We start from the raw sequence: 12,718 nt of genomic DNA on the forward strand, positions 1-12,718 counted from the left end.
TCCTGAAACCTCATACGCAGCTGTCTCCTAGACTACCGCTAAGACAGCCCTGCTCATGGTGCATCGGGGATAGTCTGCTACTCCCTCTCCTTAATGGCACTACTCAGTGAGTTCACCAAGTCATACTTTCTAGTTCTTATTCTTGCATAGGAGACTGCCAGAATGACACGTGGGAATGAACTGATTCCTTCTCCTACTTAAGGAGAGTTTGGCCCTTTAAGGGTTCCTCACTCTCCAGTGCTCGCTTACTCAGCCTAGAGCCCTAAGCAGGGGCCATATCGTTGTTCCCCATTCACTGCTTCTGCTGGAGTCCTTGCATTTGAAGTTTTATACCTGATGGCATGTGTTAATCCAGGATCTAAACAATCAAACTCCTGTGCTTATTTTCATATGTGATTATTATCTGGTTTGCTCAAGTCTTTTGTTTCTCATCAACTATAACTCTTTCTTTATAGGGGATTGGACATAAAAGCAGAGAGCCAAGGACCTGAAATTTCACTAAGCTGTCTGTTTACCTTGGATGGCCGGATCCAGCGCAGTGCCGGACTCGGAATAGTTGTCCTAGTCACGCCTCTGCCCACGTTGCCTTGTCCAATCCTATTATTGGGGAGAAGTAAAAAATATTTGTCTACCAGTGTGGCCAAATTCTTTTCTTTATAGGCTCTTAAGGTCAGGTGAGGAGAACCAAGGAACCAGTTAGGAGGGGTACCCTAGCGAAAATAATCTCAGTTGCCCTGGGCTTTATTCAAAGTGTTTGGTGCTGGCTATTCACATATCTGGCTTCCCTGAAGGCTTAGTGGCAAAGAATCTGCCTGCCATGCAAGAGATGTGGGAGACACAAGTTTGATTCCTGGGTAGCGAAGATCCCCTGGAGGAGGGGATGGCAACCCACTCTAATATTCTTGCCTGGAGAATCCCATGGACAGAGGAGCCTGGGGCTACAGACTACAGGATTGCAAAGAGTTGGACACGACTGAAGCAACTGAGCATGCACACACACATTCACATATCTCCGGAAAAGAAACTTTTGGCCAAGGACAGAAAATTCTAGTTTCTCTAAGTAGCAGATAAAAGAAGCAACAAAGTAGGATATAAAGATTTCCAGGCTAGCCATTTGAAGGTTTCTATTCTATTCTTTGATTTTTCTCGGTTAAATCTTTGTGTATGTGTTAGTCTTCCCCGATAGCTCAGTTGGTAAAGAATCCGCCTGCAATGCAGGAGACCCCAGTTCGATTCCTGGGTCAGGAAGATCTGCTGGAGAAGGGATAGGCTCCCCACTCCAGTATTCTGGCCAAGAGAATTCCATGGACTGTATAGTCCATGGGGTCATAAAGAGTCGGACACGAGTGAGCGACTTTCACTGGCGCGCGTTAGTCGCTCAGTCGTGTCTGACTCTTTGCAACCCCACGGACTGTAGCCCCCAAGGGTCCTCTATCCATTGGATCCTCCAGGCAGGAATACTGAAATGGGTTGCCACTGCATACTCCAGGGGATCTTCAGTGAAGCAACAGAACTACATACCGTGGATGATTACTTTTAGTTTTTAAATTGTAAGAATCTATGAAGTTTGGTGGCTTTTGCTTTTTTTCCTGTTAAAGTAAATTTATGAACTTAGGAAAAAAGTATTGCATATTAAAAGACAGTGGAATGAATGTGTAATATGTTGAGGTGCAGCTTTCCTAGGCCCTCTCTACCAGGTGGCCTCATCCCTTTACCAAAGCTTCACTCTATTGGAGTGCCTCTCCACCTAGCTCCCTCAGCTTCCTGTGCTTGCTCCCTCCAAGTCCTTTTTAGACTTCTCCTTGGGGAGAGCCGCCCCAAGTTACTTCTACTCCTTTACTAAACTTCAGAATTACCCATTCTGAGAGTTCCACGGGCTTCCTGCCGGGATCATGACTTATATAGACCCCATTTGTGAAAAAGAGTCACTGAGAGCTGCCAACTTCTGCGGTGGTGGAGGTTTAGTCACTAAATCATGTCTGACTCTTTGCGACCCCATGTCCTCCCTTTGCCCCTTTTCCCCTACAAGTAGGTGTGTGCTTAGTTGCTAAGTCGTGTCCAACTCTTTTGTAGCTCCATGGACTGCAGCTCCCCAGGCTCCTCTGTCCATGGGACTTCCCAGGCAAGAATACTGGAGTGGGTTGCCGTTTCCTTCTGCAGAGTTTCTTCTCGACCCAGGGATCAAACCCTTGTCTCCTGCACTGGCAGGTGGATTCTTTACTGTTGAGCCACCTGGGAAGCCCCTTTGACTCAAACCTCCCACATAATCTGTAGCCATTATTTACTCCTCACCCCCATCCTGACTGCCATCCAGTATCTCCCTGATCACCGTGCTCTGCTATTTTCCCTCTTTGTCACTTTAATTCAGCCACAGAAGCCTCCTAGTTGTTCCACAGACAGCTAGACATTTTCCTGCTTAAAGCCTCATTTGGTTCTTTCTCTTATCTGGATCACTCTTCTCCAAGATGGTTTCTTGGCAAAACTGCCCATCAAAACCCAACGTTCTCATTTATCTTGCTCAACAGTCTCTCTCTCTCTCTCTTTTTTTTTCATAGCAACAACTATCTTTGAATATGCCGTATGGTTTACTTATATATAGTGCTTACTGTTTATTGTTTGTACCATCGCCATTGCCCTGCCCAAGGCTAGTAGACTTTGTTTATTCACTGATGTATCTTAAACATCTAGAACATGTCTGAGACATCTTAGTGACTCACAATATATTTGTTAATTGAATTAACCTTTATTTTTAAATTTTCTGTAATTGAGCAAAAAGTAGATGCAAAATAACATATAAGTATAAATAGGTATCATGAATACATGTGTATCAATTACTCAGCTCAGTTTAAAAAATGACATAACCTTTACCTTTGAAATCTTTCTGTGCACCTCCCTGCATCGTTTCCTGTCTTCTTACCACTCAGAGGGGAATCCTGCCATTTTCACCTTATCATTCCTTTGCTTGTCTTCATAGTTTCACCAAATATGTTAGCATCTATAAACAACATTTTGTTCAGATTTATATTTATTTGATGTATATATATTATATATACTTATCATTGATGGCTCAGATGGTAAAGAATCTGCCTGCAATGCAGGACACCCAGGTTTGATCCCTGGGTCAGGAAGATCCCCTGGAGAAGGAAATGGCAACACACTCCAGTATTCTTGCCTGGAGAATTCCATGGACAGAGGAGCATGGCGGGCTACGGTCCAAGGGGTCAAAAAGAGTCAGACATGTGTGAGTGACTAACACTTTCACTTTTTTATTCATATCATTACAAAATGCCATAGGCATTCGTTGTTTTTTTTTTTTACTTTTCTCATTAATGTTAATTTCTCTATTTTTTAAAAATTATGCAACCTAGTCTGACATGAAACTGACATGAGACTGACATGAAACCTAGTCTCTTAACAGATTTTAAATATGTGATACAATATGATTAACCACAAGCAAATGTTGCACAGCAGATCTCTAGAACTCATCCATCTTGTATAGCTGAAATTTACTGGCTTTTCTTGGTTAACATTATGTTCTTAAAGTTCAACTTTGTTTTGGCATATAAATGTACTTCACTCCCTTCTCTGCTACAAAGTACTTCACTATAAGACAATGCCATAATGTTTTAATAATAATATTGTTGATGAAGACTTGTGCGCTTTCCACTGTTTTTTTCTTGCTATTGCAGAAATGCTCCTCTGTCTTTCTTTCATCTGTGTCCCCAGAGCTTGTGTGCAAGTTTCTCTAGCATAACAGACCTAGGAGTAAAACTGCTCAGTCATATGGTTTGTACATGTTTAGCATTACTGAGAATGTCAGATTGTTTTTCAAAGTAACTGTACCAATTTGCCCAACTCCCAGTGTTCTGGTTGCTCACATCTTTGTAGAAACTTGATGTTGAAAGAATTTAAAATTTTTGCTAGTCTAATAAGTGAGAAATCTCTTATCACTGTTTAAATTTCTCACTGATTATTTTCTCATGTTTATTGGCTACTTGGCTTTTCTCTTCTATGACATGTCTGTTTGAATCTTTTGCCCATTTTTTGGATGATTTATGTTTTCCATAGTATGTAGAAATTCTTTAACTATTCTTTATGTATATGTACTCTATATAATATCTTTTCTCAATTTGTAGTTTTCATGATATCCTTTAATTAATTTAAGCTCTTAATTTTACTGTAGTCTTTTATAGTTTGTAGCTTTGTTTCTTGTTTAAGAAATCCTTTCCTATCCCTACATCATAAATATACTCTCTTACATAGGTCTCTGAAAGTGTTATAGTTTTGTTCTTCACATTCAAGTCTTGAACTTACATGGAATTGACTTTTGTGGATTGTGTGAGATAGAGGTTGAATTTCAATTTTTCTGTATGGTATCTAATTTCCGCAGCAGACTCATTGGAAAAGACCCTGATGCTGGAAAAGATTGAGGCCAGGAGGAGAAGGGGGCGACAGGGGGGAGATAGTTGGATGGCATCACTGACTCAGTGGACATGAATCTGAGCAAACTCCTGCAAATAGTGAAGGACAGGGAAGCTTGACATGCTGCAGTCCGTGGGGTCACAAAGAGTTGGACACAACTGAGTGACTGAAAAAGAGAAGGGAGCCCAAAGCTAAGTTTGCCCCTTCACTATTTTGATTCTGGGTCATAATAGGTTTGCAAAGACTAATTCTTTTTTTTTTTTAATTGAAGTTTAGTTGATTCACAATGTTTTCATTGAATAGAGAAGTGATTCAGTTATATACATACATGCACATATTCATATTCTTTTTCAAATTCTTTTACATTATTGGTTATTACAGGATTTTTAATATAGTTTCCTGTGTATACAATACATCCTTGTTGTTTATCTGTTTTGTTATAATGGAGTACATCTGTTAACCCCAGTTCCTATATTTATCCCCCTCCCTTTTTCCCTTCGGCTTTCCAGGTGGCACCAGTGGTAAAAGAATCTGCCTGCCAAAGCAAGAGGCACAGGAGACAAAGGTTCGATCCTTATGTCGGGAAGATCCCCTGGAGTAGGAGATGGCAACTCGCTCCAGTGTTCTTGCCTGGGAAATTCCATGGTCAGAGAAGTCTGACGGGCTACAGTCCACAGGGCTGCAAAGAGTCAGATGTGACTGATCACACAGCTTTTCCCTTGGGTAACAGTAAGTTTGTTTTCTATGTGCATAGACTAATTTCTTGATTGTCAGTGAAGATTTTATTGCCCTCTTTTTCATTCACGTGACATGAGCAGGACCCTGCATGGTGAGGGAAGTGAACTCTGAACTCTGATGATCTAGGTCTTCTGGGCCAGAGCACTTCCCACTTTCTGAGGCTGACTGTCTTTAATCTGATACGAGTGCACCCCAAGTGATGGCAGAACCAGAGACATAAAGGTCTGAACTGATTTTGACCCCAAGGAGACAGCAACCAAAACGTTCTCTGGGAGCAGCTGCTTTAGTGAGCTAGTTCATTTAGAGATTCATGCATGGCTGACCTGAACATCTGTACTCTAGTGTGTTAGAAGAAAGTAAAAGGATGGCAGTGGTTTATGCATATCAGTGCTTCCACTGGCAAAAGCCTGCTGGGTAGCTTGACCTAGCCTTACCAGAGGAAGGTAGGACTTTCTCTGATGATCAGCCTCTCTGGTAGGGCTTCCTGGGTCCCCTCCTCATTTTCTCTTATTGGCAATGCAGCTCTGGGTAGGAGGTGTCTTTAAGGAAATAATCAGAGCAGTTGTTATGCAGCTTATAGGTTCCAACTCATGGTTTTAAACAAAAGCGTACTATTCCTAGTAATTTCTCTGTTTGGGCTTGTCTTCATTCTTGTTAAAGTCTTCCTTTCCCGTGTTCCTTTGAAAAAGGGTTTGTATGTACCGTGGCTTATGCTTTCAATGTTCCAGGTCTGCCGGGCAAATAAGACACTCTATCTCAATACATTCACTTGGAGAAAGATTTTATTAGGCAAATACAGTATTAAGTCGCCTTTTCATCAGAACGCATACAAAGATGTTTGGCCTTTTGTCCTTTTTCCTCCTTTGCCAAAGGAAATGACCCACTCACCTCCTTGAATTGTTCTTCGTGGGGGTTCATAGGAGGCAGATATCCTTAGGGGGAGGAGATGTGTCATCTACTCAGAAGAAACTTCCAGGGTAGAGGCTTCTGGTTTTAATATTGTTGGCTGGAGCAGGCAGCATTTCTTTGGCTGTAAAACTGGGTACATTTAGAGACATAAACCTGGGGAAAAATTCAATCAGTGCCCTCATGCTTGATACACAGAGTTTGCTTCTGAAGTGAGATAGTCACTAAAAAGAAAGAAAGAAAAAAAAATCTCAGATTCCAGTGTAGGTAATAAATGGGCAACCACATGAATATATCAAAGAGGTAAAGTTATTGCTCAGTCTTCTCTCAGTCTTTTCCAGAGACTCAGGCTGTGTGTTTTGATTATTTTTCCCCTTTAAATTTCTCAGGAAGTTCATTTAACATGATTTCCCTTAAATAAGATTATCATGGAAGCAAAGAATCAGATAGCAACATGACACAATTTTCTTCTGACTTTTGAAGCCTCTTGGGGCAGGCTCGGGCCCTGGTGACTCAGGTCAAGGAGGAATGGGGGAAAGAGGAAAGAAAGCAAGTTCTAGCTCTTGCTGCTTGTGCATGGAGCAGAGCAGATGGGGAAAGACAGAGTCCCTTCTGAAGCTATGAGCTGATCCAGAAGACCTGTATGAAGTCTTGTGGCTTGTTATGTTTCCGAAGTGCTCTCAGAGCCAAGAGAACAGCAGTCTGAAAGAAAAGGAGAGTGGTTAGGAACTGTGTGCCTAAGAGGGACTACGTTAACTTCGGTGGTCCTTCTTCCCACCCAGGGTACACACACACCTTTTGCCTTGGGTAACCACAAGTTTGTATTCTACGTGTAGTTGGCTGCCCCATCTGGTGGACTTTGCAGTAGGCAGTGGGGAGAATGTTTTGTTAATGGAATTCAGCCTAAAGCCTGACCACTGTTTCTCCCAAGGGTAAAAGAACTCTCAAGAACACCCATAAGTTCCAACAGGCAAGCCCTCAGCACATTCATTTTGTTTACCTTGGTTGCTTTTCTCACTAAATGTTGCACCGTTGTTATTTTTTCAAAAGGGCAACCGTGAATAATCCTTGCCTCCTTGAACCCAGCAAAGGGATGGTATTATTGAGAGCAGGTGATTGTTTAGACAGGAATCAGCAGAGTTCTCTCTGGAATGGACTGGACAGTAAATATTTTGGGTCTTCTGAGCCATATGGTGTCTTGCAACTCATCAAATAACTCAATTTGAAGAGAGAAAGCAGTCAATGTGGCTTTGTTCCAGTAAAACTTTAATATTTGAACTTCACATACATTTTATATGTAATTATACTGTGTTCTTCTTTTGCTATTTTTCAGCTATCTAAAACTGGTTAAACCACTCTTAGCATAAAGATCATGTACATATAGATGGCAGGCTGGATTTGCCCCATGGTCCATGTAGGTTGTCGACTCCTGGTCTAAAGTAATGAAAATCAATATTTTGGAGTAAAAAAAATGCTTTATTTATTTTTTAAATTTACTCAGTTGAATTTTATTAATTATTTATGTTTGACTGCGCTGGATTTTCATTGCTCTACATGGTCTTTCTCTAGTTGCAGCGAGCGGGTGCTACTCTTCATTGCAATGGGCAGGCTTTTCATTGCAGTGGCTTCTCTTGTGGAGCATGGGCTCTAGGCATGCAGGCTTCAGTAATTGTGGCTTGCAGGCTTTAGAGCAGAGGCTCAATAGTTAAAGTATATAGTTAAGGTTTAGTTAATCTTTGACATATGGAATCTTTTTGGACTAGGGATCAAACTTGTGTCCCCTACATTGGCAGGTGGATTCCTATTAACTGTACCAGCTGTTCAAACGGTCCACTGTATTGAATTATACTTTGTATACAATAAGAAGTACCCATTAAAAATTTTAGTAGACTAGTTTTCAGAGCAGTTTTAAGTTCACAGCACAATTGCGTGCGAAGTACACAGATTTCTTACATACCCCATGTCCATACTCATGCATAGCCTCTTCCACTGTGAACATCCCCCACCAGACTGTGCATCTGTTCCAATCAATGAACCTCTATTGACATATCACTGTTACTCAATGTCCATACTTTACGTTAGGATCAACTCTTGGTGAGGGTTTCCCTGATGGCTCAGAAAGTAAATCGTCTGCCTGTAATGCGGGAGACCTGGGTTTGATCCTTGGGTCGGGAAGATCCCCTGGAGAAGGCAATGGCAACCCACTCCAGTACTCTTGCCTGGAAAATCCCATGTACAGAGGAGCCTGGTAGGCTACCGTCCATAGCGTCGCAAAGAGCTGGACACGACTGAGTGACTTCTCTTTCCCTTTCCTTTCTTGGTGATGGACGTTCTATTGGTTTGGGCAAATGTCTAATGACATGTATCTACCATTATAGCAGCATACAGAGTAGCTTAATTGCCCTAAAAATCTTCTGGCTCCACTCATTCATCCATCCCTCCCCATTAAATGTACCAATTTAAAATTTACATTTCAATAATGCATCTTCGCTCAGTCATATCCAATTCCTCGTGACCCCATGAACTGTGGCCCACCAGGTTCCTCTGTCTGTAGAATTCTCCAGGTAAGAATACTAGAGTGGGTAGCCATTTCCTTCTCCAGGGGATATTCCCAAGCCAGGGATTGAACCTGGGTCTCCTGCAGTTCAGTGAGTATTGACAATTAATCCACTCATGTAACCAGACTGCTACAATATAGACCTTTCTAAAGCCTCATGAAGTTCCCGTGTGCTCCTTCCTAGCCACTCTACCATCAGCTCTAGCCTCAGACAAGAAATGGTCTGATTTTTGACATTTAATGGTTTAGACTTACCTTTCCTAGAAGTTGATATATAGCATGTACTCTTTTGTGTCTGATTTCTTTCGCTTGGTGTGATGTTTCTGAGATTCATCCATGTTGTTACATGAAGCAACAGTAATTCTTTCCTTTCTAAGGCTGAATACTCTCCATTTTGTGGCTGTACCACATTTTGTTTACCCATTTTTCTATTTTTGGACTTCTGGGTTTTTCTTCTTTATTTCCTATGATGAATAAAGCTGCTATGAACTTTGATATACAAGTCTTTGGGTTAAACATATATTTTCATGTATTTTGTCTAGACGCCTAAGAGTGGAATTGCTGTATCATATGATAAGTGAGTGAAGTCGCTCAGTCGTGTCCGACTCTGTGACCCCGTGGACTATAGCCCACCAGGCTCCTCCGTCCATGGGATTCTCTAGGCAAGAATACTGGAGTGGGTTGCCATTTCCTTCTCCAGAGGATCTTCCCGACCCAGGGATCGAACCCAGGTCTCCTGCTTTGCAGGCAGATGCTTTAACCTCTGAGCCACCAGGGAAGCCCACTTTATAAGAAACCACCAAATTTTCCACAGTAATTGTACCATTTTACATTCTCACCAAGAGAATTCTTGTTATTCCACATCTTCACCAACACTAGTGGGGTTGCAGAGGTTTCAATTTGCATTTATCTGATGACGACAAGTAATGTTGAACATCTTTTCATGAGTTTGTTGGCCATTTGCTTAACATCTTTGTGAACTGTCTGTTCACATTTTTGCCTATTTTAAATTGAGTTGCCTTCTTATATAAGTTGTGAAGTCTATATATTTTAGGTATGTGTCCTTTGTGAGATATATGTATTACAAATATTGTCTCCCAGTGTGCAGCTTGTCTTTTCATTTCTTGATAAAGTCTTTTGATCAGCAGATGTTTTAAATTTGATAAAGTTATATTTATCAATTATTTTATGACTTGTTATGGAAAAATGCCCTTTCAATATTTAAAAATTCCATGGATGGATCCTCATATGATGATGGGTATATTTTAAGATCTATCAATTGAGAAGACACATAAAACAAAGGCTACTCAAGTTTGTTTCTTTTTTAACAGCTTTACTGAGATATAATTCACAGACTATATGATTTGCCAATTTAAAGTACAAAATTTAGGGACTTTCCTGGTGGTCCAGTGGTTAAGACTTCACCTTCCAATGCAGAGCATGTAGGTTCCAGGCCTGGTCGGGGAGCTGCTGCTGCTGCTCAGTTGCTTCAGTCATGTCTGACTTTGTGCGACCCTGTAGACGGCCACCAGGATCCCCCATCCCTGGGATTCTCCAGGCAAGAACACTGGAGTGTGTTGCCATTTCCTTCTCCAATGCATGAAAGTGAAAAGAAAGTGAAGTCACTCAGTCGTGTCCAACTCTTAGTGACCCCATGGACTGCAGCCCACCAGGCTTCATGGGATTTTCTAGGCAAGAGTACTGGAGTGGGGTGCCATTGCCTTCTCCAGGTTGGGGAGCTAAGATCCCACAAACCTCATGGTCAAAAAAACAAAACATAAAAAAAAAGATGCAATATGGTAACAAATTCAATAAAGACTTTAAAAATGGTCCACATCAAAAAAAATCTTTAAAAAAAAATTCAGTGTCTTTTTATTATATTCACAGATATGTGTAACTGTAACCACAGTCAACTTTAGAACATTTTCATCACCTCAAAAAGAAATCCCATTCCCTTTAGTCATCACCCTTTCATCTCCCCATTGTTTTCCCCAGGCCTGGGCAACCACTAACCCACTTTTTGTCTCTATAGGTTTCCCTCTTCTCAATATTTCATGTGTGTAGAAAAATATAACAGATAGGTTGTGATTGGTTTCTTTCAATTAACATAATGTCTTTAATATTCATCCATGTTATAGCATATATCAATACTTCCTTTCCTTTTTACGGTTGTATAATGATGGCACATTGATGGACATGTCACACTTTGTTTTCACTTTCATTAGCTGATAGACAGTTGGGTTGTTTCCATATTTTGTCTATTATCAACAATACTTCTCTAAACGTTTGTGAATAAGTTTTTGTTTGGACATTTGCTTTCATTTCTCTTGGGTATACAACTAGGAATAGAATTGTTGGATCATATGGTAATGTTGTGTTTAATCATTTGAGGAACTGTCAGATCGCTATATTAAGTGTCTGCACCATTTTCATTTCCCACCAGCAATGAGTGAGGGTTCTGGTTTTTCCACGTTTTTGTCAACATTTATTATTATCTGAAGGCCTCCCAGGTAGCTCAGTGGTAAAGACTCCACTTGCCAATGCCGGAGATGCGGGTTGACCCCTGGGTTGGGCAGATTCCCTGCAGGAGGAAATGGTGATCCACTCCAGTGTTCTTGCCTGGGAAATCCCATGGACAGAGGAGCCTGGGGGGTTATAGTCCATAGGAGCACAAAGAGTTGGACAAGACTGAGTGACTAACTGATATACACAGAGTGGATATGAAGAGATTCCATTGTAGTTTCGATTTATATTCTCCTGATGACTAAGGAGGTCAAACATCTCTTCGTTTATTGTCTGGTTTTATGGGCTCCAAAATCACTGCAGATGGTGATTGCAGCCATGAAATTAAAAGATGCTTACTCCTTGGAAGGAAAGTTATGACCAACCTAGATAGCATATTAAAAACCAGAGACATTACTTTGCCAACAAAGGTCTGTCTAGTCAAGGCTATGGTTTTTCCTGTAGTCATGTATGAATGTGAGAGTTGGACTGTGAAGAAAGCTGAGCACCAAAGAACTGATGCTTTTGAACTGTGGTGTTGGAGAAGACTCTTGACTCTTGGACTGCAAGGAGATCCAACTGGTCCATTCTAAAGGAGATCAGCCCTGAGATTTCTTTGGAAGGAATGATGCTAAAGCTGAAACTCCAGTACTTTGGCCACCTCATGTGAAGAGTTGACTCATTGGAAAAGACTTTGAAGCTGGGAGGGATTGGGGGCAGGAGGAGAAGGGGACGACAGAGGATGAGATGGCTGGATGGCATCACTGACTCGATGGACGTGAATCTGAGTGAACTCCGGGAGTGGGTGATGGACAGGGAGGCCTGGCGTGCTGCAATTGATGGGGTCGCAAAGAGTCGTTCACAACTGAGCGACTGAACTGAACTGATACCTTCCATTGACAAGTTTATTTGTTAATAGATCTTTTGCCTACTTAAAAAATTAGGGTTTCATCTTTTTATTACTGAATCATAAGATTCAGTAATCATCTGAAGAATCTATAAGATTCTTTAATCATCTGGATAAAAGTCTTTTATATATGATTTTCACATATTTCCTCCTACTGAGTGAATTGCCTTTCACCTTCTTGATGTTGTCCTGTGAAGCACAAAAGCTTTTATTTTTGATGAGGCCCAATATATCTACTTTTTTCTTTGTTGCTTGTGTTTTTTTGTGTGTGTCATATCTAAGAACTCCATGCTAAATGCAAGGTCATGAAGATTTCCCCTTATGTTTTCTTTTAAGAATTTATAGTTTTAGTTCTTACATTATATTTTTGCTCCATTTTGTGTTATTTATGTTTATGATTAAGGGTCTGATTTCATTCTTTTGCATGTGGCTATTCAGTTGTCCAGCACCAATTGTTGAAAAGACTGTTCTTTGCTCATTGAATGGTCTTGGCACCCTTGTCAAAAATCAGTGGAGCAGAGATGTATGGATTGATTTCTGGACTCTCAATTCCATTCTATTGGTCTATGTGTCTATTTTCATGCCAGTACCATACTGTCTTGATTACATTGCTTTGTAGTGAGTTTTGAAATTGAAAAGTGTGAGTCTTCCTACTTTGTTCTTTTTTTCAAGACTGTTTTGGCTCT

This window comes from Oryx dammah, unplaced genomic scaffold (assembly GCF_014754425.2).
Source record: "Oryx dammah isolate SB20612 unplaced genomic scaffold, SCBI_Odam_1.1 HiC_scaffold_1, whole genome shotgun sequence".
Taxonomy (NCBI): domain Eukaryota; kingdom Metazoa; phylum Chordata; class Mammalia; order Artiodactyla; family Bovidae; genus Oryx; species Oryx dammah.